Source organism: Pseudophryne corroboree, chromosome 1 (assembly GCF_028390025.1).
Source record: "Pseudophryne corroboree isolate aPseCor3 chromosome 1, aPseCor3.hap2, whole genome shotgun sequence".
In the NCBI taxonomy this organism is placed as follows: Eukaryota; Metazoa; Chordata; class Amphibia; order Anura; family Myobatrachidae; genus Pseudophryne; species Pseudophryne corroboree.
Window position 1 is genome coordinate 150,487,479 of NC_086444.1, and position 23,469 is coordinate 150,510,947.

Below are 23,469 nucleotides of genomic sequence, written 5' to 3' on the forward strand. Positions count from 1 at the left end.
GCACCCCATTTTACACAATAAATCTCTTCCCAGGAGATTAGTCGGTGCCGATGCCGCCAGCAAAAAGGAATGCTTGGTATGCAAAGGCCCTATTGTAATTTCTGCTGGTTTGCTAACAGGGTAGTGCTGGACTACTCCCGTTACTCCCATGGCTGGAATTGTTTTACCAGTGGTTCTCATGCCCACTGTCAAATTTATCACTGATTTGGCCGACCCCGTATCTACAAGGAAATTTAATGATTTACCAGCTACATCAATTGCAATCTCGGGTTCACTTCCAAGACTTGCAATCAATTTTACTGGCTGCAGATTACAGGTGTGGCCACACCCCTATTGGGTATGGTGACCTCCCTGAATCGTGCTGGCAGCAACTACTTGAGAAGGGGGTAAATGGGAACTACCCGAGACTTGCCAGTCTCTTTTTGGGGGATACCTTTTTGTTTCCCCTGCATGTGGCTCATGACTCCGTCTCTGCGGTCCCTGATCCCAATTTCGTGTGTCATGTCGTTGTCTAGGGGGTTGATATGATATTTGTGTGTTTTTCACTCTACAGTCTCGTGCAAAGTGTCCCTCTCTATGACAGAAATAACAGGTTACCACATTTGACTTACCCACAGGGTTTGGAGATTTATACAAAGGTTGCCTTGTAGTCAGGGCCTGTATACTTACGGTCATTAATTTATCACTTTGTAACTCCCTGTGTTTGGTTATATTCCGATCGTGATCAAGGGCGGCCTCTCTTAAAGTAGCCACCGACAGACCTCGCCAACATGGTTGCGTGGTCTGTACCCTAGCCTTCAATACCTCCTTTAACCCATCCATTAACACAGATACTGCTACTTCTCTATGATTTACATTTGTCTTGATGTCTTCTATGCCTGTGTACTTAGCCATTTCCTGTAATGCCCTGTGAAAATAGTCAGCGGCTGTTTCTGCCTCTTTTTGTTTTATGGAGAAAATCTTGTTCCATTTAACTACAGCCGGAAAATACTATTTTAACTGTAAATTTATCCTCTTTACATTGTCTTGGTTGTACACATCCGTAAGGGGTACATCCTCATCTAATTTACAGTCAGCTAAGAATTGTGCTGAGTCGACATTGGAGGGTAAACATGCCCTCAGCAATATCTGCCAGTCTTTGTTATTGGGCTCTACCGTATTCCCTAGGTCTCTAATGTATTTCTGGCTAGCAACTAGATCCTTCCTAGGATCAGGGAATTCAGACACTATTGTTCTTAATTCCATTCGGGAAAATGGACAGTGCATGGCAATGTTTCTGACAGGAGTGACTCCTGAAGTGTCCGTTTTCCCATTTGGCACTGCTATTACCCTAACGGGATTAAGTCTGCTTACATCATTCTGAATAGATTCTACAGCTTGTGGTGAAATGGTTTCAGCATAGTGTATGGTGCCGTACTTACCCGTTGATACGACCTCACCTGTCCCTCCGCTAGGGGCTTTTGATACTAATCTCAGGGGTTGGGACGTGCCTACTGCTGTTTCTGATATGGTGGCTGCTAGAGAGAGCGCCGATATTGTTGCAGATTCGTCCTCTTGATCACACCCTGGGGAAAGTTTAAAACAGGGTACAACTTGCACGGGTTAATACTTGCATTACTCATCTTATTCATATTATCCTTAACATTTATGCAGTTACTAAGTGCCTGTTTATTACAAATTAGTGCGTCATTCTCCGCAACCAACTTCTCTCCCGTTATGTAAGGTGGCGGTGGTGCCGTAGCTATCAGTTTCCTGATAGGGTTAGATCCCGCCGCCTGAGCCAATCCTCTCTGTATTTCACCCTCCTGTTGCCATAACTGTAAATAATCATAATGTTTGATCCGTCTCTTTGTTGATTTAATGAGACATATCCTTCTCCTTAGATTTAGTAACACATCTGGGCTAAAGCTGCCTACTCTTGGGAACTTCTCCCCGTCATGTACAGTCATTCTTTCCCATTCATCACATAAAACCTCTGTGTGTGAACCGTATTTTTCACACATTACATACCTTGCCGACCCGATTGGTCTGTTTACTGAATCAACCCGAACCGAGGTTGATCGCCCCCTACCTGAACAACTGGCCCCCATAACTTGCAGGTGTTGCTTTCACTACCTCTGACCTTCAATCAGGGTCTTCAGCGAACCCTTACAAAAACCAAGATGTTCAAGATAGGCCGACGGTGGCGGTTTACCGAGTACCCCACTCACTCGCCCACGCCGACCAATACGCCCACACACTGCCTTAGCGCTGGCGTACTCGACCCAGGGCCCCTGCGACCTGAACCGCTATTTACTGGAACATGCGAGGGTGATCCGAAGAGCACTTACTCTTTCCAGTAACTATTGGTTGCTGGATAGTTCCTGAGTGACCAGCGAACCTCCCTTAAAATAAAAATTTTTACACAAATCACGTTAAAATGTACAAATAGCGTTTATGACCCCTTTCGTACGCAAATGGCACTGGGTCAGATTACTAACTAATGCACACAATTACGTGCGGTACAATCGTTCGGCACATAAGCAACTAATCTTATGTGCGGAGCGACCAGTGGAATCGAAAATTGCGGCTGCGAATTCCTTCAGCCAGAGCTTTAATGGCCTATATGGGTTCTGCACCAACCCCCTGGGTTGTGCTCTTCTCTCTATAGCGGACTTCTTAGTCTGCTGTACCTAGACCTCCTGGTCTGTTCCGGACCTCCTGGTCTGCTCTACAGTAGACCTCCTGGTCTGCTATACTCTAATGCTCAAATTTATGTTTAACAAGGGATGCCTCCCCAGCCACCATGCACGTCACTTACATGTATGTACCTCACGAGAACTCTACTTCTTGTGGTTCAACCCAAAAATTGTAAAAACATATATATGCAAACACTCACTCACCACATGTACACTTTACTTTTGTTTCTATTTCTGCGCAGAAATTTCTTTCCTTTAGACCAGATGAGTCGTAAATTTAGAGAAGGATCTATTAGTTTAAATTTCGGACACTAAAATTGACTTGCGCTATTTATCGCGTTGCCACCTTTTCGCCTGTTAAAATAATACTATTGTGTGATTTGTTACGTGGGCGTACCCGGACACTCCGTTGCGTAATATACGCTGCGTGCGTCGGCCTTTGGGTTGCGTACGCGAGTCTCAGCCTTTTGTTAGAGACACGTGTACGCAAGGCAGATATCCACCGTAACACAATTAACACGTTTATCAATGTAGGTGATCCTCGATCATCTACCGAGCACCACACAGATCTCTCCTTGTATCTTTAGGTAAAGCTGTGTGCGTGCTTTACAAATTACCCCTTAAATGTATTACCTTTACTCTTTAACTACTGATAGCAACAAATCTTTCTTAGCCCGTTAACAATTGTGAAATGGCAAACAGGAGAGTGATATGAAAATACACAAATGAAAAGAAATGCAGATATATGCGTGCGTGCGTACGCAAGACAGAAATAAACAGTTTTAAAAGACACTAGCGTATTGTTCTTACCTCCGGTTCCGGATTCCTTCAGCACCCTTTACTAAGCGAAGCAGACGCTTATCCGGTCAGCACGACGAGGAATATGACCTCCCGCCCTTTGCTGATGGATAATGTCTGCTGAAATTACCTAGTGCAGATATGTGAAGGACGGACGAGCCGCCAATTGATAAAGCCTAATATTTATCTTACTTAAAACCCTCTAAAAGGTGAAAGAACACAGTACGCTATTGGCGTATGGTATACCGTAAGGGTACGCACGTTGCGTAACAATCGCTTAGCCGTAGTCGAGACGCTCGAGCGTCACGTTCGCTCACGGCCAAGAGATCACAGGCAGGCACGCTATAGGCTGCCGACTAACGTAATGATATGCTACTAGCGTAGCGGACGCTTGGGACCACGAGGAGATCACAAGCGGCGCTGATGCTTACCGTGTTAAACCTTTATAACTATACCATAAAACAATGTATTTATGCAGTAAACCTTGGTGCAGTGATAGGGTGTAAATGTAAAACAGTGTAACCTTATTAACTAGATAGCTGTGCGAGCGTCTCCGACGCTCTGAGAATACTTAGAAATATAAGAAATACACAGATACCGGTATTAGGTTCTAACACCTTATATGAACGTTCTATTTGCAAAAGAATAATACAATACAAGTCATACACTACCAAAATAACATTGACCACCTAACCAGAAAACTACACATAAAATACAATAGTAGTACAATAATACTTAAGAGAAAGAGAGAGAAAGAGGAGAAGAGAGAGAGAGATATGGCTCACGATAACAATAAAGGGAATATGGTTGCGGAGAAACTTACGCTCAAGGGAAACAATCGCATGCGCCTCTGGATATCCAGCTCCCGATTATCAGCAATGAGAACCGTTGAAGAGAATAGAGAGCTGGCCCAGAGTGGCTTGTCCTTTTATACCCTACACATAATACAGTACAATGGTCCCTATATTCTTATTGTTCATTGGACACAGGAATTCGTCTTCGCATTATAACAAAAGGTCATAGGTTGATTCATACAGGTGGGCTGTGACTATTTCCAACTGCTCAGGTGGGTGGGAAACTAGGTTTCCCGCCGCATGGATAATAAAATGCAAATAATAGTAAATGTCCATAAACTTCTTATGTCCATAACTATTCGCACGAGCGATTAATCTGCTTCAAACCAACACCGGAATATTGCTAATTAAATACTCTTCCGATGGATACTAAACACCACTGTATAACCCCTGTCTGACCCTTCGTATCAAACAAAGAGGGTTCTCTTTGTCTATGAACATGCTACCTTAACTAAACTTTCAGATTCTATCAAAGGGACCATAATCTACAAAATACATTATACAGTTAAAATATGTTATGAACGAGTCCCCCGCTAGACGCACATAAACTTTACAGTAAATGCGCACACCGTGCGCCTGCCCGCAATGGCGAGTATGCGCACGCACGGCAGGGCTCATGAACGTGCAACAGGCACTCGCATGAGGTGCAAATATGGCAGTTTGTAGCGTGATATTTTTCTGACTTTGACAGTGTTGATCTTCCAACGGGGTAGTCATCCATCCCTGTGATCAAAAATAAGATTTTACTCACCGGTAAATCTATTTCTCGTAGTCCGTAGTGGATGCTGGGGACTCCGTAAGGACCATGGGGAATAGACGGGCTCTGCAGGAGACTGGGCACTCTATAAGAAAGATTTGGTACTATCTGGTGTGCACTGGCTCCTCCCTCTATGCCCCTCCTCCAGACCTCAGTTAGGATACTGTGCCCGGAAGAGCTGACACAATAAGGAAGGATTTTTGAATCCCGGGTAAGACTCATACCAGCCACACCAATCACACCGTATAACTCGTGATACTATACCCAGTTAACAGTATGAAATATAACTGAGCCTCTCAACAGATGGCTCAACAATAACCCTTTAGTTAGGCAATAACTATATACAAGTATTGCAGACACTCCGCACTTGAGATGGGCGCCCAGCATCCACTACGGACTACGAGAAATAGATTTACCGGTGAGTAAAATCTTATTTTCTCTAACGTCCTAGTGGATGCTGGGGACTCCATAAGGACCATGGGGATTATACCAAAGCTCCCAAACGGGCGGGAGAGTGCGGATGACTCTGCAGCACCGAATGAGAGAACTCCAGGTCCTCCTCAGCCAGGGTATCAAATTTGTAGAATTTTGCAAACGTGTTTGCCCCTGACCAAGTAGCAGCTCGGCAAAGTTGTAAAGCCGAGACCCCTCGGGCAGCCGCCCAAGATGAGCCCACCTTCCGTGTGGAATGGGCTTTTACAGATTTAGGCTGCGGTAAGCCTACCGCAGAATGCGCCAGCTGAATAGTGCTACAAATCCAGCGCGCAATAGACTGCTTAGAAGCAGGAGCACCTATCTTGTTGGGTACGTACAGGACAAAAAGCGAGTCAGTCTTTCTGACTCCAGCCGTCCTGGAAACATAAAGTTTCAGGGCCCTGACTACATCCAGTAACTTGGAATCTTCCAAGTCCCCAGTAGCCGCAGGCACCACAATAGGTTGGTTCAAGTGAAAAGCAGATACCACCTTAGGGAGAAACTGGGGACGAGTCCTCAATTCTGCCCTATCCATATGAAAAATCAGATAAGGGCTTTTACAAGACAAAGCCGCCAATTCTGACACACGCCTGGCCGAAGCCAAGGCCAACAACATGACCACTTTCCACGTGAGATACTTCAGATCCACAGTTTTAAGTGGTTCAAACCAATGTGATTTTAGGAAATTCAACACCACATTGAGATCCCAAGGTGCCACGGGAGGCACAAAAGGGGGCTGAATATGAAGCACTCCCTTTACAAAAGTCTGAACTTCAGGCAGTGAAGCCAGTTCTTTTGGAAGAAAATCGACAGGGCCGAAATCTGGACTTTAATGGAACCCAATTTTAGGCCCATAGTCACTCCCGACTGTAGGAAGTGTAGAAAGCGACCCAGCTGAAATTCCTCTGTTGGGGCCTTCCTGGCCTCACACCACGCAACATATCTTCGCCAAATACGGTGATAATGGTTCGCGGTTACTTCTTTCCTGGCTTTTATTAGCGTAGGAATGACTTCCTCCGGAATGCCCTTTTCCTTTAGGATCCGGAATTCAACCGCCATGCCGTCAAACGCAGCCGCGGTAAGTCTTGGAACAGACAGGGCCCCTGCTGCAGCAGATCCTGTCTGAGCGGTAGAGGCCATGGGTCCTCTGATATCATTTCTTGAAGTTCTGGGTACCAAGTCCTTCTTGGCCAATCCGGAACCACGAGTATCGTTCTTACTCCTCGCCTTCTTATTATTCTCAGTACCTTTGGTATGAGAGGCAGAGGAGGGAACACATAAACCGACTGGTACACCCACGGTGTCACTAGAGCGTCCACAGCTATCGCCTGAGGGTCCCTTGACCTGGCGCAATATCTCTTTAGCTTTTTGTTGAGGCGGGACGCCATCATGTCCACCTGTGGCCTTTCCCAACGGTTTACCAACAGTAGGAAGACTTTTGGATGAAGTCCCCACTCTCCCGGGTGTAGGTCGTGTCTGCTGAGGAAGTCTGCTTCCCAGTTGTCCACTCCCGGAATGAACACTGCTGACAGTGCTAGTACGTGATTTTCCGCCCATCGGAGAATCCTTGTGGCTTCCGCCATTGCCATCCTGCTTCTTGTGCCGCCCTGTCGGTTCACATGGGCGACTGCCATGATGTTGTCTGACTGGATCAGTACCGGCTGGTTTTGAAGCAGGGGTCTTGCCTGACTTAGGGCACTGTAAATGGCCCTTAGTTCCAGAATATTTATGTGTAGGGAAGTCTCCTGACTTGACCATAGTCCTTGGAAGTTTCTTCCCTGTGTGACTGCTCCCCAGCCTCGAAGGCTGGCATCCGTGGTCACCAGGACCCAGTCCTGTATGCCGAATCTGCGGCCCTCTAGAAGATGAGCACTCTGCAGCCACCACAGTAGAGACACCCTGGTCCTTGGAGACAGGGTTATCATTTGATGCATCTGAAGATGCGATCCCGACCACTTGTCCAAGAGGTCCCACTGGAAGGTCCTCGCATGGAACCTGCCGAATGGAATTGCTTCGTATGAAGCCACCATTTTTCCCAGGACTCGTGTGCAGCGATGCACCGATACCCGTTTTGGTTTTAGGAGGTCTCTGACTAGAGATGACAGCTCCTTGGCTTTCTCCTGCGGGAGAAACACTTTTTTCAGTTCTGTGTCCAAAATCATCCCCAGGAACAGTAAGCGAGTGGAAGGAACCAGCTGTGACTTTGGATTGTTCAGAATCCAGCAATGCTGTTGTAGCACTTCCTGAGATAGTGCTACACCGACCAGTAACTGCTCCCTGGACCTCGCCTTTATAAGGAGATCGTCCAAGTATGGGATAATTAAAACTCCCTTTTTTCGAAGGAGTATCATCATTTCTGCCATTACCTTGGTAAACACCCTCGGTGCCGTGGACAGTCCAAACGGTAGTGTCTGGAATTGGTAATGGCAATCCTGTACCACAAATCTGAGGTACTCCTGGTGAGGAAGGTAAATAGGGACATGCAGGTAAGCATCCTTGATGTCCAGGGATACCATGTAATCCCCCTCGTCCAGGCTTGCAATAACCGCCCTGAGCGATTCCATCTTGAACTTGAATTTTGTTATGTAAGTGTTCAAGGATTTCAAATTTAAAATGGGTCTCACCGAACCGTCTGGTTTCGGTACCACAAACAGTGTGGAATAGTAGCCCCGGCCTTGTTGAAGTAGGGGTACCTTGACTATCACCTGCTGGGAATACAGCTTGTGAATGGCCTCTAGCACAGCCTCCCTGCCCGATGGAGTCGTCGGTAAGGCTGATTTGAGGAAACGGCGGGGGGGGGGGGGGGGGGGCGGCGCCTCGAATTCCAGCTTGTACCCCTGAGATACTATTTGAAGGATCCAGGGATCCACCCGTGAGCGAGCCCACTGATCGCTGAAAATCTTGAGGCGGCCCCCCACCGTACCTGGCTCCGTCTGTGGAGCCCCACCGTCATGCGGCGGATTTGGAAGAAGCGGGGGAGGACTTTTGGTCCTGGGAACCTGCTGTGTGTTGCAGCTTTTTCCCCCTTCCTCTGCCTCTAGACAGAAAGGACCCGCCTTTTCCGCGCCTGTTTTTCTGGGGTCGAAAGGACTGTACTTGGTAATACGGTGCTTTCTTAGGCTGTGAGGGGACATGGGGCAAAAATGCAGACTTCCCAGCCGTTGCTGTGGAAACAAGGTCTGAGAGACCGTCCCCGAATAACTCCTCACCCTTATAAGGCAAAACTTCCATGTGCCTTTTAGAATCTGCATCTCCTGTCCACTGCCGAGTCCATAAACCTCTCCTAGCAGAAATGGACAAAGCACTTATTCTAGATGCCAGCCGGCAGATCTCCCTCTGTGCATCTCTCATGTATAAGACCGAGTCTTTTATATGCTCTATGGTTAGCAATATAGTGTCTCTGTCTAGGGTGTCAATATTTTCCGACAGGGAATCTGACCAGGCAGCAGCAGCACTGCACATCCAGGCTGAGGCAATAGCTGGTCTCAGTATAACACCAGTGTGTGTAAATAGATTTTAGGATAGCCTCCTGCTTTCTATCAGCAGGTTCCTTTAGGGCGGCCGTATCCGGAGACGGTAGTGCCACCTTTTTAGACAAACGTGTGAGCGCTTTATCCACCCTAGGGGGAGTTTCCCAACGTGACCTATCCTCTGGCGAGAAAGGGAACGCCATTAGTAATTTTTTTGAAATCACCAATTTTTTTTCGGGGAAAGCCCACGCTTCTTCACACACCTCATTCAATTCCTCAGATGGGGGAAAAACTATAGGTAGTTTTTTCTCCCCAAACATAATACCCTTCTTTGAGGTACCCGGGTTTATATCAGTAAGGTGTAATACCTCTTTCATTGCCTCAATCATGCCACAAATGGCCCTAGTGGACATTAAATTTGACTCATCGTCGTCGACACTTGCATCAGTATCCGTGTCGACATCTGTGTCTGCCATCTGAGGTAGTGGTCGTTTCAGGGCCCCTGACGGCCTTTGAATCGTCTGGGCAGGCACGAGCTGAGAAGCCGGCTGTCCCGCATTTGGCATGTCGTCAAATTTTTTATGTAAGGAGTCGACACTTGCACGTAATTCCTTCCATAAATCCATCCACTCAGGTGTCTGCCCCGCAGGGGGTGACATCACATTAATAGGCATCTGCTCCGCCTCCACATAAGTCTCCTCATCAAACATGTCGACACAGCCGTACCGACACACCGCACACACACACAGGGAATGCTCTTACAAGGAGACAGGACCCCACAAAAGCCCTTTGGGGAGACGGAGAGAAAGTATGCCCGCACACACCAGAGCGCTATAATAATACAGGGACTAACTGAATTATGACCCTTTATAGCTGCTTATTATATTAAACTGCGCCCAAATTTAGTGCCCCCCTCTCTTTTTTACCCTTTCCGTAGTGTAGACTGCAGGGGAGAGTCAGGGAGCTTCCTTCCAGCGGAACTGTGAGGGAATAATGGCGCCAGTGTGCTGAGGGAGAAGGCTCCGCCCCTTTTTCGGCGGCCTTTCTCCCGCTTTTTTCTGTATTCTGGCAGGGGTAATTACCACATATATAGCCTCTGGACTATATATTGTGGTTATTTTGCCAGCCAAGGTGATATTATTGCTGCTCATGGCGCCCCCCCCCAGCGCCCTGCACCCTCAGTGACCGGAGTGTGAAGTGTGTATGAGGAGCAATGGCGCACAGCTGCAGTGCTGTGCGCTACCTTGGTGAAGACTGAAGTCTTCTGCCGCCGATTTTCCGGACCATCTTCATGCTTCTGGCTCTGTAAGGGGGACGGCGGCGCGGCTCCGGGACCGAACACCAAGGCCAGTTCCATGCGGTCGATCCCTCTGGAGCTAATGGTGTCCAGTAGCCTAAGAAGCCCAAGCTAGCTGCAAGCAGGTAGGTTCGCTTCTTCTCCCCTTAGTCCCTCGATGCAGTGAGCCTGTTGCCAGCAGGTCTCACTGTAAAATAAAAAACCTAATTTAAACTTTCTTTCTAGCAGCTCAGGAGAGCTCCTAGTGTGCAACCAGCTCGGGCCAAGCACAGAAATCTAACTGAGGTCTGGAGGAGGGGCATAGAGGGAGGAGCCAGTGCACACCAGATAGTACCAAATCTTTCTTATAGAGTGCCCAGTCTCCTGCGGAGCCCGTCTATTCCCCATGGTCCTTACGGAGTCCCCAGCATCCACTAGGACGTTAGAGAAACAGTCGTGTGACAAGAAGCACAGCACACCCCATCTGGCAGATGTCCGCCTGCTCCCCAGCTTGGCACTTACTAAATGGAAAGTTAGCGGAGTTGTTGATCTGCTGTAGAAAGTGTTTTACATATATTCATTCTCGATTTGAATGAAGTCAGCTCGCTCAGAGACAGACATCACTGGCTGAAAGGAGTCCAGCTCCCTCACACACACAAAGTTCTGCACGCTGGCCACCACAACAAAGCAGCGGCGCTGATTACAGATACTACAGTCCTGGCAGGGATTCCCGGACAGCCCGGTATAATGACTCCACAGCCCAGTCCCCAAACCACCAGGGACTGTCTGACTGGGAGTCTGGAGGGGGCGGGGCCGTGTGACGCGACGGGGGCGGGGACACGGGGATCGGGCTGCTGCTGCTGCTGCTGTGTGTGTGCTGATACTTTGTAGCACTCTGGCAATCTCAGTGCACGTTCTATGAGTGTTGGGGGAGGGAGCATCGGGCTGCTGGAGCCGCATAACGGGGATATTGAATGCAATCACACGGGATATACAGCAGGGAGCTGCGATCACCTGTGGCGGGTAAGTCGGGCTGTGTATGTGTATGTGTGTTCATTCATGGGCTTCTCGTGCATGATGAATGGGCTGCTGCACTCCTCTCCTCCTGTCCCCCCTCCTGTGGGCTGAGAGGGATACTTTACTGGGAAACACTAGTGAATTGCAATGGCATTGTTGTGCATTAGAGCAGCAGAGGGGTCTTGGGGCTATGGAGGCAGAGATGAGCTATTCTGTACTTAAAGGGTTAATGTGACTCTGTAATAAGGAGAGAACTTGTGCAGGATGTTCTGTCTCATGAGGCACCTAAGGTAAAGTATATCCCCCGGTACATCATGCACTTTACTGCCCTGATATCCCCATGAAGTAGATGCCTCTGTTTCCAGTGAGGTTTTTTTGGGCTGCTTTTTATCACATTCTTTCCTTTTGTAGTCCCCATGCTTTCTTCTAGAGGGCAATTAACTCGAGTGATCCTATGTTTTGTTATCTCAGTTGCTGCCTCCCCCACAGATCTGAGTGTCTGAAAGGGTTTACAGCACTGATTTAATGCCCATTGATGGCTGTCTGTTCTTCAGTGCTTTCATTGACTTCTAGGAAAAAAGGCAATCAAACAGCAATCTAGTAGTGATTTGTCTCCCTTTGCAATTGTACTTTTCCCTTTGTCCACAAGGGGCTCTAGGAGAGCCTCATGTGGTCCTTGGATGACAGTGGAGACAAGAGCTTGATATGATATATATCCGTCATATATAAGGAATGAATGGTCCTACAGTGTCTGATTTGCAGTTGCCCTGCAGCACTATGTTCTTGCACTTGAAGTTCTATGATTGCATTAGCGGTGAGCTCATCCTATAAGAGCATGGAGCTGTGGTTGAACCCTAGGGCAGGTTAGACCACCCAGTCTCCTATAGTGAACAGCAGTGGTGTTCAGCTGCGAGCGACCCATGTATCTCTGTTCTTCCATTGGTAATTGCTTATTCACTTATAATAACACAGTGAAGAGAGATTTCTGGTTTGTAGAGAGTAATGTAAATTAATTCTGAATTTTTAATTTTTGAATGAAATTGTAAACTGACCATTGCGCTAACCTTACGAGATCGATAGTCGTAAAATAATAAAGTATGTGTAACTTTTAAAGAGTTAGTGAAGGATGATTTATAAATAAGTAAATGTAAAGGTTCCAGACAAAGTTGCTGACAGTGGTCCATATTCTGTCCTAGGATGTTGCAAAAGGAAACCCTGAAGGTGAAATGCTACAATAATAAAAAAAAAAAAGATGAGCAATTTTATTATTAATTACCAATAATATTTTATGTACATTAGCACATTTGTGAAGTTGTCTATAAAATTTCATCCCCAATCTTAATGTCAGATCATTTGTAATACCCCTTTAAGACTAGCATACGTTTCCAGGGTTATTGCACGTGAACGCGCATCAACCCGGGATTTTTCTTAGGGGGATATTCAATTACCCGCAATTACTAATCGCGGGTAAAAGTATCATTAGGGGGGCTATTAAATTAGCCCAGATAAGGCGTCATGTGCCACGGCTTATCGGGGATTTGTTTCACTTGCCACCAAAGCAGAATCCCAGAAAACAGCCGATTGAAAGCGGGGCTGTTTCTACTGAAAACACACAGGTTTTGCTGAACTTTTTGTGTTTTCGGGTGAAAAGGATGTTTTTTCCGAGGGGAAAAAACATTGAAGAAACATTGGGAAAAATCACCCAAAACTTCTTCGATAGTAATTGAATACCCCACTTAGTATGAAAGGGTCCTGAAGTCCCAGGTCGAGCATCCCAACATTTCATTCCAGGTCGTGACCTGGGTTGAAGCCGGAATCGACTCGGGATGCGGTGCAGTGTGAACTGTAACCCGGCACCCGTTCTCTTCATAGGAGGAAGCGGCATTTGGAGATGACCATCTCCAATCGCCGCCTCCTGTATAGTCAGCGGTTGGCGGTCACCAACCCAGCAATATGCTGGGTCGGACCGCAAGTCTGAAAGGGGTCTCAAGCGAGGTTGCACCTGGGAACCACCCGTGTACAAATTACCGGGTGCAACCCGGCTCTGCTAGTCTGAAAGGGCTATCATTGAATTGTAAGTAAAAGAAAATGTGTGTGACAATTCTACAATCTGATCTAGCATTCTTAATGGATCACTAATACCATCATCAATGGTGAAAAACTTCAATCTGTAGAGGTCGACTTCTGAGTTTCTTTTAAGTTTATTTGATCTAATCATGAGTCAGGAGTAACTTGTACTGTACAGTATATAATGATTTTAAAGCTGGGTACACACTGTAAGATTTTGCTTAAGTTAAGATATCCTACACTATTTCTCTTGCAATTCCCAGAGCTCCTGAACAAAGGAAATAGTGCATGCTATTACATACTGTAAGATATAGCACAATAGATTTATCATAAGGTATAGCATAATATTTGGTTTCTCACTTTATTGTGGTGATGCAAATTGGCTACAATATCGTACGTTAACATACAGACTGTACAATATGCACTAGATAGTGTACTATCTAGCCAAAATTGAGCTGCATGTTCATCCAATATAGAACATCGGATCCAACCAGCGGGAACGCGCACCGCACTATGGGGGGTCATTCCGAGTTGATCGCTCGCTGCCATTTTTCGCAGCGCAGCGAACAGGTTACTACTGCACATGCACCGCAATGCGCAGGTGCGTCGTACGGGTACAAAGCAAATCGTTGCAGGGTGAGGGCTTTAACGAAGAGTCCATTCGCACAGCCAATCGCAAAATGGTGTCAACTGACCATTTTCAGGGAGTGTTTGGAAAAACGCAGGCGTGTCCGGGCGTTTGCAGGGCGGGTGTCTGGCGACAATTCCGGGACCAAAAAGAATGAAGTGATCGCAAGGGCTGAGTAAGTCCAGAGCTACTCAGAAACTGCTAAAAACTTTTTCGTCCCCCTCGGCTGCACACGCGTTCGCACACTTGCAAAGCGAAAATACACTCCCCCGTGGATGGCGACTATGCGTTTGCACGGCTGCTAAAAGTAGCTAGCGAGCAATCAACTCGGAATGACCCCCTATATCGCATACAATATAGTGCATACATACGGTGCGATATAGTGCACTATGTATCTCACTCTAGCCAGATAGTGTGCGATATAGTGTACCCAGCTTAACACCTTGCTGTGTGCAAGATAATCGCTGCCTGGATGAAAAATTCACAGTGTCACCAACACTTCCAACTAAATGGATGGATGTAAGTGGAAAGAGAGAGCACTTTCATTGGGCTGTGCATATAGGGATGATTGGACATACAGTATATGGGTTTATCATTTCTTCTGTATCTATTTTATATATCAGTATTATTACATTCATTAGCATCAGAATAAGTTATGGGCCCTACACACATACCGAGCTGCCCGACGGCGGACACGGACGACGGGTGACCTGGCGCGGGGGGGGGGGGGCAGTGAAGGGTGGAGTGAAGTTTCTTCACTCCTCCCGTCACCATAGCAGTGCAGGCAAATATGGACGATCTCGTCCATATTGGCCTGCATGCACGGGGCACCGGTGATGAACGAGCGCGGGGCCGCGCATCGTTCATCGCTGGTGCCTCCACACTGTAAGATATGAACGGTGTCTCGTTCATTAATGAACAAGATCGTTCATATCTTTCAGTATTATCGCCCAGTGTGTAGGGCCCATTAGTCTGCATTCCTTATGTGTCACTGTTTGTGTGAATCAATAATTTGTTCTTAATGTGATTGTGTGTGTATATATTAATATTTGAAACGTGCGTGCTGTAATTTAAAAAATAAATAATACATTGTCAATTATTTGTTCTAAAATGTGAACAATATTGTTGCATCTATGGTCAACTCAAGGATATCAGAATGCCGGCAGTGGGGCGAGCGATAGAAAGCGCTCGGTAGGTTCTATTCCCACTCTATGGGTGTTGTGGACACCCACGAGTGGGAATAGCCCTGGCGCAGCTGTTGGCATTCTCGGGGGTCAGGATCCCGGCGTCTGTATTCTGATTGGCAGGATATTAACTACATCCTATTGGTATATGTCCCTGTATAGCCGGTGATGAGACAGCATGTGTTACCAGCATAAGTGATATCAGCTGTCCAAGTTATCCAGCATTTTATAATGAGCAAGCTACCCTAGGAAGTGTCTACTGCAGTGGTTCCCAAACTTTTTTGAATCCCTGTGCTCTAGAGTATCAAAATTATTTTCACGACACCCCTAGGCTATAAGTTTCCTTACAGTAGGTTCAGTTGTGAGGTGAGGGCAAGATTTGCTTCTGTTTGTTCACATATTTTATGACCAATCCAGGGCACCTTGCAAGTGCCCTGCGGCATCCCAGGGTGCCACGGCACACAGTTTGAGATCCACTGGTCTACTGTAGTCACCTTGTTTTCCAGATAATGCCTTAAATAGGTTTTGTTCTGTACTTATGAGAAGGGATGGGGTGTAGTATGGTATGCCGGCGGCCGGGCTCCCGGCGACCAGCATACTGGCGTCGGGAGCCCACCGCCGGGATACCGACAGCGCGGCGAGCACAAATGAGCCCCTTGCGGGCTCACTGCGCTCGCCACGGTGGCGCGCCAAGCTATTTTATTCTCCCTCCAGGGGGTCGTGGACCCCCACGAGGGAGAAAAAGTGTCGGTTTGCCGGCTGTCGGGATTCCGGCGCCGGTATACTGTGCGCCGGGATCCCGACAGTCGGCATACTGAAGACCACCCGAAGGGATGATATCAGGAGCTATTACATTGCTTGGAATTGAACCGATGACCTTTAAATCTAAAATGTACACTGTAAAATAAATATTTGTCACAGTAATAATTTTTTACGTTTTCTTCATGGGGAATGCATTTTTTTTTTTTTTTTACTTTAACGATGCACAGCACATTTTTCATCTATGGTAAGATGGGTCAGGATGAGGAGGTCTACTGGGAAATGCCCACTTTCAGATGTTTTTGTTTTTTTTAAACTTAAAGTGCCAGAAGATGAGGTTTCTGGGGCACGCCTGCTATGCTGCGATGTCTCCTTTGATGAACTCCTGCAACATTTGGCAGCAGGGTGACTTAGCATGCCACTGTCATTATGGCCCTCATTCCGAGTTGTTCGCTCGTTCTTTTTCATCGCATCGCAGCGATTTTACGCAAACTGTGCATGCGCAATGTTCGCACAGCGGCTGCGCCAAGTAAATTTGCTAAGAAGTTTGGTATTTTACTCACAGCATTACGAGGTTTTTTATTCGTTCTGGTGATCGTTGTGTGATTGACAGGAAGTGGGTGTTTCTGGGCGGAAACTGGCCGTTTTATGGGAGTGTGTGAAAAAACGCTTCCGTTTCTGGGAAAAACACGGGAGTGGCTGGAGAAACGGGGGAGTGTCTGGGCGAACGCTGGGTGTGTTTGTGACGTCAAACCAGGAACGAAACTGACTGAACTGATCGCAGTGGCAGAGTAAGTGTCGAGCTACTCAGAAACTGCTAAGAAATTTCTATTCGCAATTTTGAGAATCTTTCGTTCGCAATTTTGCTAAGCTAAGATTCACTCCCAGTAGGCGGCGGCTTAGCGTGTGCAATGCTGCTAAAAGCAGCTTGCGAGCGAACAACTCTGAATGAGGGCCTATATGCTGTAGGATTCCATCAGTGCAGTCATGCATTTGCCACTGCCATCCATACTCCCTACTGCCCTCCTCCTGGTCTCAAAGCTGGACGAAGCGTGGGCATTCCAACTGCAATTTGTAATATGTCACAGAGTGCATTCTGGATCCTGTAAAGAAACCTATAAACTTAGAGCAAATCATATGATTTTTTAGCCATATTTTAAATAAGTGTTAACTTGGCTCTCTGCAATGTGTGCGACACTAAGGGGTCTATTTACTAATCCTTGGATGGAGATAAAGTACCAGCCAATTGGCTCCTAACTGCCATGCCACAGGCTGTGTTTGAAAAATGGCAGTTAGGAGCAGATTGTCTGGTACTTTATCTCCAGCGACTTTATCTCCATCCAAAGCTTAGTAAATAGACCCCTCAGTTCTGCTCCCACCACACCTCTAACATGTCACACCACCCCTCTTTTTGTCAGAATAAAAAATCCAAACATATTTTGATTTTTAAAATATGACTCACTGGTAAAATTCCCAGGTCGCCAAATGGTTTAATTTATTTTTTAACTGTTCTTTCTATAGCACTTATTACATATGACACAGCATTTTACAGAGAATAATTAATCTGTGTCTGCCATATTTGTCAGTAAACGATTCAGTTTGTCTAAAAGAAGTCGGGACAGTAGGGAGTAATGGGCCCTACACACTGCGCGATCCGCCGCCGAGCTGCCTGATGGCGGATACGGGCGGGGGGGTGGGGGGCAATGACTAGAGGAGTGAAGTTTCTTCACTCCACCGGGCTCCACAGCAGTTTAGGCAAATATGGACGAGATCGTCCATATTGGCCTGCATGCACAAGCGACGGGGCACCAGCGATGAACGAGCGCGGGGCCGCGCATCTTTCATCGCTGGTGCCGCCACACTGAAAGATATGAATGGTATCTCGTTCATTAATGAACGAGATCATTCATTTCTTTCACTCATATCGCCCAGTGTGTAGGGCCTATTAGTTTACTAAACTGCCGTTGTAGAATCAGCTGCGTCTTGGCGGTTTTGTACGCTGGATTTAAAGGGGTGATAATTCTAAATACTGAACAAGGTGTGTGTTGGTTGGAATCAGATACCTAACTGTCCGACTGTAAGGTCACAGGGGTAACAATACAGTGCCATCGATTTCATGCAGTAAATGGCACCCTCAGGGTTTTGAGGATAGTATTGAGGTCACGTATACCAGATTCACTGTTTTTTAATCCTTGGACAAAGTTGGTTATCTTGTGCCTAGATAGATAGATATATCTATAAAGTGTGAGAGAGTACTAGGCACACATACCTCCTAGCATCGGAAAGGGAACCTATTAAGATGCGTCATGACAACGTTGTGGCGAGGGCGTGACTACATACCTGAGGGGGGCGTGGTCACACCCCTGTCTCTAGGCTGCCCCTTGACTGGTGCCTTTCCCCCAACTTTTGCTGACACATGCGCCAGTGGTCGGGTATACCACCCTATTTTGGGCAGCGAACGGAACAATGCAGTCCTGATTGTGATGGTGGAGTCAGGGCCCTCAGAGCGACACTGTCACACTGAAGCTGGGAAGTATGGATATACATGGTCTTGGCTATATTTTTGCTTTAAATACTTTTATGAATGGCAAAAAACAAAATCCCTAAATCCTTTCATACATCTGGGCAGCATTATGTGGCTCGCAGTAAATATTTCCATTTGCAGTGACATAAATCTATATTGATTTCACAATCGTGCCATTTTATTCTCCTTCTCCCTCCTTAGAAACTGAAAGGAGTAATGACGTGGAGTCCTCTAGGTGGTGAGTAATGGACTGCAGCAGGAACATGTCACTTTATAATATAAAACTGATGTCCTGAGCTTTGTGCTTGCTGCAAGAAAACAGACATCCATTGTAATGGAGCAGAGTAAAACCCTCAATATCTTTCCCATTCTCAACACTCATTACGAGTACTGATCTTCTCACTTCATTAATGTAGGGTACACTCATTCTCTGTTGTGGGGTACAGGTTGAGTCTCCCATATACGAAATGCTTGTTTTTTGTTTTTATTTATATTTTCCCGTATTTTTGAATATTTGCATACCGTAATGAGATATTGTGTGGCTGAAACCAAATGTAAACACAAAATTCATGGTTGTATACTTGGAACAGTATTACCTATACATGCAAAAGTGCACAATAATAGTCTGCCGCCTCCCAGTGGAAGATCGATTACTTTTAAATTGCACAGCAAAGACCAAAATAACCCCCCAAAAAAGTATATAGCCTTCCAGGAATATCTATACAACCCCGTATTCCCTGTACGCATGGTTTCCTGCTTTCACTCATCTCTAATTCCTCAACTGCTTCTTACCTACCTCCTATATACAGGGTGGGGATGTTCCTGGTGTGGAATTCCATGCTGCTGTTCAGTGATTGGCTATGGTCAGGGGCACTAGTGATGTCATCGCTATGTTGCACATGCTCATAGCCAATTGGTGACGCAGAGCAACAGCAATGGCTCCTTAGTTTGATGAACTGGGGACGTTTTATTATGTGCGGAGACTGGTGCTTTTCTGAGGGAGGTCGTGCACGCATCATAACCTGGCCCCAGAGAAAGAATAGGGCAATTCTTATTTTCCAGCAGTTTGTAGTATAGAGCTGTGAAGATAAGAATAGTAACGCCTTTATATGAAAGCTCATTTCAGTGGACCGTGAAAGGCTAATTTATACCCCTTTCAGACCGCCTGAGGTGGGTCGCACCCAGGAGCCTGACACGGGAGCTCCCAGTGTGCAACCCGCCTCAGGCGTCCCGCTACCGCCAACCCGGCCTTGAGGACTTTGTTTGGGAACCAATGGCATATACCAGTCGTTCCTAAACTGTGTCCCTAGGCACCCTGGGGTGCCACGAGGCACTTGCAGGGGTGCTTCGGGTTGGTGGTCAAGGACCAAATCAAGTTATTTATGGTCAAAGTGATAGGTAAAACCAGTGCTAGTGGCTGCCAATTATAAAACACGTTGACAAACCGCAACACTACTGTATACCACCACATAACTGACCCTAAGGATGACAGGGAGCCACAATTTACATAATAATAATAATAATATTTATTAACAGTTTCTTATATAGCTCAGCATATTCTGTTGCACTTTACAATTAGAACAACAGTAATAGAACAAAACTGGGTAAAAACAGACAGACATAGAGGTAGGAAGGCCCTGCTCGCAAGCTTACAATCTATAGGGAAATAGGCATTGATACACAATGATAGATGCTACCTATTGCATAATGGTCCACCAGATTGCTAGGTTCTTAATGGGTTGTACTGTATGATATGATCACCCTGCAATGTTGGCCAAGGGTCAGGAGGGTGTGAGAGTAAAGAAAGACAAGAGATGTGATGTGTGCTATACAGAGAGGATGTAATTGGATAGGGAAGCATTGAAGGTTATGTGGGTGGGTCTGGAATTTGGTAGGCTTGTCTGAAGAGGTGAGTATTCAGGGAACGTTTAAAGGTTTGGAGACTAGAGGCGAGTCTTATTGTGCGTGGGAGGGCATTCCACAGAGTGGATAAAGTCCTGTAATTTTGAGAGTGAACAAGTAAGGCGTGTGGATGAGAGACGCAGATCTTGTGCGGAGAGGTTGGGTAGGGAGATATTTTGAGATGAGTGAAGAGATGTATGTTGGTGCAGTTTGGTTAATAGCCTTGTATGTCAGTAAAAGTATTTTATATTTAATACGGTAGAATACTGAGGGACTGACAGAGCGGATCTGCAGACAATGAATGTCTAGCGAGGAAGATTAGCCTCGCAGCTGCATTCAAAATGGATTGTGATGAGAGCCTGTGTTTGGGAAGACCGGTCAGGAGACTATTACATTAATCAATGCGGGAGATGAGTGCATGGATTAGAGTTTTTGCTGTGTCTTGTGTAAGATATGGTCGTATTTTGGATATGTTTCTTAAGGGGGGGTACTCACGGAGCGATCGCTGCTTAAAATCTAAGCAATCTGAGTAGATTGCTTAGATTTTAAGCAGCGATCACTCCGTGTGTACCCCTCACAGCGATGCGCAGCGCTATCGCTGGTGCTAGATTAATCTAGCAGGTCGCTGACTTCACCCGCTGGGTGAAATGAGCGCCCCCCCCCCCATCTTCCCTCGCACGCTCAGCCAGTGGCGGATCTAGACTTAACTTTTAGGGGGGGCGGTTTAAGAATGACTCCTCCCCCTAATCATAGCCCCTCCCACTTAGTAATGCCCTTCCCGTTCGCTTCTAAATTTCCTATTGTTTCCATTACTAATAAAATGTTGCCAGTTAGAGGAGAGAACCCTGCGCACTGGTGATACAGACTGGCGAATGGCCATTCCTTCCATCAGGGGTGGTAGAGGCTAAGACAGTAGGGCAATTTAAACATGCATGGGATAGACATAAGGATCTCCTTACAAAGAAATAAGGATCAGATAAGGTTAGAGATAAAAAATAATGTAAAAAAAAAAAAAAAGGGGCAGACTAGATGGGCCAAGTGGTTCTTATCTGCCGACAAATTCTGTTTCTACAGCACACAGAATGAGCCGAAATTCACATTATAGCACACTGAATGAGCTGAAATTCACATTGTAGCACACAGTATGATCCAAAATTCACATTATAGCACACTGAATGAGCCGAAATTCACATTGTAGCACACTGAATGAGCTGAAATTCACATTGTAGCACGCAGAATGAGCCAAAATTCACATTATAGCACGCAGAATGAGCCAAAATTCACATTATAGCACGCAGAATGAGCCAAAATTCACGTTATAGCACGCAGAATGAGCCGAAATTCACATTATAGCACGCAGAATGAGCCAAAATTCACATTATAGCACAATGTATGAGCCGAAATTCACATTACAGTACACTGAATGAGCCAAAATAATGCAGGGACACATACACTTTAGTTAGGAGAAGAGGGGGTAGACATAGAACACAGGCACTTTAGCTAGGAGCGGAGGGGGGAGACATGGAACACAGAGGGAGCACACACACACACACACTTAAAGTTTGGAGGGTAGGAGACATGGCTGGCAGACAGTGACACCTGCTGCAGCCAGCAGCATGAGGAGTCGGATGGAGGCCGGGTGCCGCCGCGGCATTGGGAACGAGGTGGAGAGCGGGCAGCGCGGCGGGGGACGGGGAGAGAGAGAGAGAGAGCGAGCGCGAGAGCGCGTCCTGACGCGCGTACAGGAAGGAGGGGGCGTGGTCAGAACAGAGGCCGCTCAGCCGCTGTATATGCGTGAGGACGCTCTCTCTCCCCTTCCCCCGCCGCGCTGCACCGCTCTCCACCTCGTTCCCAACACCGCGGCGGGACCCGGCCTCCATCCCGGTGCCGGTATGTGTAGGGGGGGCGTTCGCCCTAATCGCCCCCCGCTAAATCCGCCACTGCGCTCAGCACACATCGCGCTCAGCACACATCTCTCCCCAAATCGGCCCGTGAATACGGCCCTTTAGATGTATGTAACATGATCTTGAGACAGATTGAATGTGGGGAACAAAGGACAGTTCAGAGTCAAGAAAGATACCTAGGCAGCGAGCTTGTGGGGTAGGGATGATTGCTGAGTTCTCAACAGTGATAGAGATATAATGTCATTTTTTCCCCCCCAAATGTATCAATAAAAAACTTTTATCTCAGGGGTGCCTTGAACAAAATGCTGATACTCTAGGTCACTGTGAGTCAACAAAGTTTGGGACCCACTGGCCTGTACAGGTTGAGTATCCCTTACTGTACTATAAAAGGCTAAACAACTATCACTGCATGGTTGCCCTATTTAAATACTTTTCAAGGCTATATTCCTTTTTTTCAACCGGCTTTATGGTATAGCTGTAAAACTGTTTTTCCACCTAAATGGTTAATAAAATGTATTTCTGTTGAAGACCTAAAGCAGGCAAGTCTCTTAAATCTAATTTCTCTGAATCGGATCCCCTGGAGCTGGTTGGGGCCCTGTAGCAGCGTATCCTGGCCTCCTCATACCTAACACAAGAGAGGAAATTCTGGGTTTATTAAGTAAACTGGTGGTCTGGCAGGGGTCCAGCCCACCAACCTGAACTATCAAAACACAGTTGTGCAAACACTAATTTCTAGGATGATTGTGAGTTCACCATGTGCTTTTCACCAACTGTCTATCCACAGATAATCATTTTAGAACTGACTTGATGGCTTGAATGATTGCTATTACAGATTTCAGCGAGTGTATTTGGAAGACATATCTTGTAAACTTGTTAGAAGTGATTACGATGTTTTTGAAAATTAGTCCATGGATAGTCTGGAAGCCATTATCATTGGAATACGCTGTATAATCTGTGCATTTAGTCTTAGATAAGATAGTTACGTACTAGTGCGCTGTAATCATTTTAAAACTAATTTAGCATTATACTTGTATAATAGCGTAATAGGCTTATTAGTAGATCTGGATTGCAAGTCAAAATGTAAATTGGCCGCTACATTAGTTGCAAATGGAAATTGCTCTCCCCAATGTTCTTGCAAATAGTGCATGTAATTTGATATCTATCTGATACTAGGGCA

General features: G+C 46.3%; 1 protein-coding gene across 6 annotated transcripts in view; it reads left to right on the forward strand.

Annotated features, from left to right (window-relative positions):
• Positions 1–23,469, forward strand: part of LHFPL2 (LHFPL tetraspan subfamily member 2) — a 287,874-nt gene that overhangs the window by 107,520 nt on the left and 156,885 nt on the right. For 3 of the 6 annotated variants that reach the window (XM_063963608.1, XM_063963604.1, XM_063963627.1), the window contains exon 1: positions 11,155–11,330. The exons of 1 other annotated variant lie outside the window; for it this stretch is intronic. The gene's annotated coding sequence lies outside the window, so the exon portion shown is untranslated. Of the gene's footprint in view, positions 1–11,154; positions 11,331–11,540; positions 11,615–18,703; positions 18,725–23,469 lie in introns of those variants that run through there. 2 more of the 6 variants (XM_063963618.1, XM_063963623.1) reach the window with 2 other exon arrangements.